This window comes from Trichosurus vulpecula, chromosome 2, assembly GCF_011100635.1.
Source record: "Trichosurus vulpecula isolate mTriVul1 chromosome 2, mTriVul1.pri, whole genome shotgun sequence".
NCBI lineage: Eukaryota > Metazoa > Chordata > Mammalia > Diprotodontia > Phalangeridae > Trichosurus > Trichosurus vulpecula.
The window spans coordinates 457,598,896-457,604,895 of record NC_050574.1 but is presented as its reverse complement, the minus strand read 5'-3'; the positions used below and the strand labels follow the sequence as shown (position 1 = coordinate 457,604,895).

The following is a 6,000-nucleotide window of genomic DNA, read 5'->3' as shown; positions in this document are numbered from 1 at the left end:
ATTTCTTAAGACAACCCAATATGGCTAATCCTTAATAAACTTTGTCTTTTTCCTTGGCTGAGAAGGCTTGAGTAGAATTCTTTCGGCAGGACACGGCGGGGTCGGTACTGTGGGGTGTTGAGCACCTCAACCCCAAAACTCATCACCTTAACCTGGTGCATAATATAATATTCAGCCTATATGACCAAGGAAGAACAACAGAATTCCTAACAAGAACATATGAAAAGATTATACCTTAAAATGGAACCAAAAATGGAACCAGACAGAACACCCTAAAGCAAGGAATGGGTCTCTCTTCACTTAAGAAAACATGAGTTCAAAAATTAGAATTTACTGAATGCATAAAGGAGAAAATGTGTATCACGAATAGCTCCATCACAGGTTAAAGATTAATTTTTCTCGGTGCATTTAAAATATGAATCTGTTTATAAAAACTTGACTTCTATCCAGCCTTTCTCAAAAATACAACAGTCTTACAAAGTGAGATCCACTGGGATTTCTAACCCTTTCTCTCTAAACTGATAAATTAATGTGAAATTTTTTTAATCTGGGGGGCTTCAAATTCAGTTATAAGTATTAACTCAATTAGCTCAGTGCTATTTCTACAAAACAGATCAAAGTGATTAAATCCCTTAGCACTAATGAGTAAACAGGCCCTAAGCCAGACACATTCCTTAGAGGGCCAGGGCAGACATGAAATTAGAAAAGAAAGCTGTTCCACAGTGCAAATCCATTTATTTTCACAGCAGGTCACATGAGGGTACCAAGACAGGTTATCTACAATTAAAGTGTGGTAAGAAAAGACAGACTATTGTTGATAAGACTCAAAAAGAGAGGGCAAAAAAAATCCTTACCCTCATCTAGTGAAGAGGAGCTGCCCACGGTAAAGGGATGGAGGTGGAGAGAGCTTGATGAGATGTGAATAAAAAGGAAAAGAAAGGCACTGCCAAACACAAAGAATCCAAAAAAGCAGCAAGAGGTGAGGAGGAAAGTCATGGAGTTTCTGGAATTTAATTTACTAAAATCAACCAAGATGCCATATTTAAGGAGCTCCTTGAGGATAAGTTGGAACAATAAATCCTTCTACGTAGTAATTATTAAAATGTAGGCATCATAAAAGTAAATGTTATGTTATTCAATCCTACCCACTCCCATTCAATCTGACCAAAGGCATTTCCTTTACCATGGGTAATTTAATATGCATTTCCATTCATTCCCTGGCCCTACCTGAGACCTTCCCTGCTTTCTATCTTGTCAAGTGAAATACAACTTCACACCAAGAGACAATAAATGTTTCCAGTCAGCTAAAATCAGAAAGCATCAACTTGGTTTTAGACTAAGTGATTTTCCCTCTAACTAGAAGCTAGAATCCTTTTTTGGCTGCCTACACTTGGTCTGAAATAGCAATTTTCTACAATTTCATAAGGTAATTCTTTTACAAGGATAGCTTTATTAAGAGAAGCAGTTTTATTTATAGCAGACAATGATGGCATTAGAGATAGTGGGTCCAAGAGATGCAGCATAGTGTAGGAATTTAGATACAGAGCCTGCCTGTAAAGCAGGAAGATCTTAATTCAAGACCTGCCTCTCATACCTACTGTGTGTGTCACCCTGGGCAAGTTACTCATACTAATGTGTATTCTAGGCAACCCTCTAATAAAACAAAAGTTACATGTGCATACCCTTTGACCCAGCAATACCACTTACAGGGCTGTATCCTAAAGAGATCATACAAGGGGGAAAAGGAACCACATGTACAAAAATATTTATAACAGCTCTTTTTGTGGTGGCCAAGAATTGGAAATTGAGGGGATGCCCATCAATTGGGTAATGGCTAAACAAGCTGTGGTATATGAATGTAATGGAATAGTACTGTGCTATAAGAAATGAGAAGCAGGCAGATTTCAGAAAAACCTAGAAAGATTTACATGAACTGATGCTGAGTGAGGGGAGCAGAACCAGGAGAACCCTGTACACAGTTACAGCCACATTGTGTGACGACTAGCTTTGACAGACTTGGCTCTTCTCAGCAACGCAAGGTTCTAAGGCATCTCCAAAATGCTCATGATGGAAAATGCTATCCATGTCCAGAGAAAGAATTACAGAGTCTGAATGCAGATCGAAGCAGACTATTTGTTCTCTCTCTTTTTTTTTGTTTTTTCTTCTTTCTCATGGTTCATTCCATTGGTTATAATTCTTTGAAATGTGAATGTATATGTAGGAGCTATCGCATGCTGTCTTGGGGAGGGGGGGAGGGAGGGGGAGAAAATTGGGAACTCAAAAGCTTGTGGAACTGAATGTAGTAAACTAAAAATAAATAAATAAATCTTCTTAAAAAAAGTTACAGAGAAGGTGCTGACCTGCACTGGTAGAAAAGTGTTTCCTGACTTGGTGATTACGTGCTATTATGATCCTCATCCTACAGCTGTGGAAAATGAGGCAGAGGGAAGTTAAGAGATTTGTCCAGGGTCACGCAGCTGGTGTCTGTGGCCACATTTGAACTCGGGTCTTCTTGACTCCAGGTCAGGCACTCTATCCCCTGCACCACCTAAACTGCTTAACTGTGTCACATAAAATTAGCTGCTACAATAATTAGCTCATGTTAAGCCTGGGGGGCAATACAACGGCCTTCAACAGTCCACTTGGTTCCCTCCTCTTCAGCTTTAGGGATTTTATTTTAGATGAAAAGTTCTGAACTTAGTCATAACAGTTCTGAGCCTCAAGTTGGGAAAATTCCTAACCCCTAGGCAGAGGTAAGGCGGTAAGCCTAACCTAACATTTGTATCTATCTCTAGTTAAATCTTTGGTCTCTTTGCTGTCAAGGCAAAACTTAGTTTACTGGAAATGTTTGGGTAAAGAAACAATATCTCCCCTCCCCTTCCCAGAGAACCACCCCGCATAACAATGATTATATTAGTGTCTATGGACAGACAAGTATTTGAAGAGGAAGGTGGGGGAAAGAGCTGACCTTTTCTTGGAACTTTCCTCAGCCGAAGTCCTCTGCTCTGAGATGCCTGTAGAGCCAATGACTCTCCTCAATATCTCCCTTCTCTACCACAGCTCAGTCCTCCTTTTGTTCCTCAAAGCTGTGCTGGAAATGTCATGCTTGCTTCGACCTCTGAAATCCAGACCCTTTATTTCGGAAACTGCTTTTTCTTTTATATAAGATCCAGTCATGGATCTCACGTAATGACTGATTATTTCAGTGTGTCCAGGCTCTGTTCATACTGGGTTCTGATGATTGGCTTTAATCAAAAAGTATTCTTTTCTAACAAAGGAAATTACTTAAGTTCATGGGAAATCAATGGTGCTGCCCCACCCTCATATCGGCACCCTCTATGGGTAAGGCCTCAGTCTCTCAAGGATTTCATCCATTCTCAAGGCTTTACCTAACAGCGCTATGCAAATGACTCCCAAATTTACATCTTGTACACTGACATCTTTCCTCAGTTGCCATTTCACATTTTCAATTGGCAAATGGGCATTTTCACTATTATCCCTGACCACCATCTCAAACTCTGGTTTAAAACCAGATTCATCCCCTCTCCGAAACAAAGGAACAAACTGGTCATCTTCATTCCTTCTAGATTTCCATCTAATAGAAAGCACTGGAGATACAAAGATTAAAGTGAACAAACAAAAAAAGACTCAGGCTTTCAGGAGCTTAAATTCTACTGGGGCAACTGGGAATCAAACGTGTGTGTCTTTCTGTCTGTCTGTCTATCTATGTGATGTTTAGTTTATAATTTGAGTGCCCTTTCCCTAAAAAAAAAAAGCATATCTGATTGTGTTGGTAAGCAAAAATGGGCTCCTTAGCACTTAGTTCAACAAGTGCCCTTGAATAGTTTGGCTTTTGTTCCCTTTGAGTAATTCATTGAGCCTTACTAGGTGCTAAGCCCCAGGCCCAAACCCCTATTAGGTGTAAAACCTTAGTGGGTGTGGATTGACAACTAAGGTGGGGCCCAAGGTGGGGCTAGCTCCAGGGAGGGCCTAGTTTACATGTCTGGGACAGCAGAGGCTTTTAGACCAGGGTTTAAGTCCGCCTCTTTGTGACAATTCTAGGTCACGTGTGTGACTCACCCCTGACGCTGAAAAAGATGTAAAAACCAGGGGTTGGCTGTCTGTTCTTTGGAGCTCATTCCCAAAGCAGTGGTGGCGCGCATGACTCTGGGCCAGCCCTTGTTCCAAGCTCCTGGGCTGAACCTAGATGTTGATAACTATGAATCTGTATTGGGTCTGTCTATTGATGTTTGTAATTTGTTTGTATTTTGCTCTGAAGTTCAGGGTGCTGGCTTTTTCCCCTGAACTAAGTGAATGATATTGGTATGCTGAATTAAAGTAAGCTTGTCAACCCCTTCACCTTGCTTTCCTTAGTTAAGCAGATCAAAAGAACCTGTGCTGTTGGCACCTTTCTGGGTGCTGGCTGTGGGTGGATCTTACACCCCCAGAGAAGCTGCTAGCCGGATTGTTGAAACACTGATCAAGCGCTCTCCGTACTTCTGTATCAGTTTGTGGGACTGAAAAATGGCCTCTCATGCTCAAGAATGGAGGCATTGTGATGTAGCTGACACAGAACTGGCCTTGGAGTCAGGAAGACCTCGGTTTAAGTACCACCCTCGACAAATCTTGGCTGTGTCACCTTGTGAGAGTCACTCTTGGATCTCTTAGGCAACTTTCTAAATTGCAGGTTGCAAAGCAGCTGCCGATTTGAGCTAGTAGAGGGAGTTTCCTGACTGGAAGTTCTCACACAACTGAAATCACAAATCCAGTCCCCCCAAAAATGTTCAGGAAACCATGCTCCTTGTCATCTCTAGATGCAAAGAAGAGTCAAAATTTCATGTTTCTGAAGAAAGAGAAAACTTGTGGAACAGCAAGCTATCAAAGGAAGCTTCTCCATCAATTCCAAATCTACTTTTCCCAACTACACTGAAAGTAACCCGGGGTACCAACAATTCAACATCTTGCAACCTGCTTCCTTACTGATTTGAATTAATAATGACATCAAAAATTCTTAGCTATCAATACTATTAATCATAATATCAACTATCAAATATGTATTATGGAACAGAATAGACATTATCAGTGAGTAATAATCTTGTTAATGATGATCACCATGATCACCACCAGTAATAATCCTTCACAATTACAAAGGACTCTAAGGTTTATAAAGCCCAACTGGAATTGTAAATGAAGAACCCAACAGACTTTTGGTGAGAACATTATACTCTGAATCTATCTGTCATATTGAAATAGACAAAGACCATAATGTTCCTAACCAAAAACCTGTGAGGTCAGTCATTCAGTTGTTACTAATGCTATTTTCTTTGTTTCTTGTATAATATTCTCTTTTTTCCAGTTACACATAAAGACAATTTTCAAAATTCATTTTTATAAGATTTTGAATTCCCAATTTTTCTCCTTCCCTCTCCTCCCCCTTCTCCAACACAGCAAATAATCTGATGTAGGTATATACGTGCAATCATGTCAGACATATTTCCACATTAGTCATATTGTGAAAGAAGAAACAGGACAAAAGGAAAAAAACCCATGAAAAAAATTTTTAAAAGCGAAAATGGTCTGCTTCCATCTGCATTCGGATCCCATCGGTTCTTCCTCTGGACGTGTATGGCATTTTCCATCAGAAGGCTTTTACTAACCCTGTTTTCTAGATGAGAAAATTGAGGCCCTGAGAGCTCATGTGACTTGCCCATGGGCCCCCAGCCAGCACGTGTTGGAGGCAGGAAATAAACTCAAGCCTTACTCTAAGCCCTCGGCATTACATCGTTTTTCTATTTCAACATGACAAATAGATTAAAACTATAATGTTCTCACCAAAAGTCTATTGGGTTCATTCCTTTCCAATACAGCCATTCACCACAATGCTATTAACCAGTTCAAATCCCACAGCAAACGTTCTTCCATACATGAAGGTAAAAGATTTAGTTCTGCTTAATGTTTTCCCTGTCAACTCAATTCCATGCCTGGGCATTCAGCATCCCT

At 40.3% G+C, this 6,000-nt stretch overlaps 1 protein-coding gene across 5 annotated transcripts in view; it reads right to left on the bottom strand.

The window, feature by feature from the left end:
• Positions 1–6,000, bottom strand: part of SH3KBP1 (SH3 domain containing kinase binding protein 1) — a 455,989-nt gene that overhangs the window by 35,393 nt on the left and 414,596 nt on the right. The window lies entirely within an intron of this gene.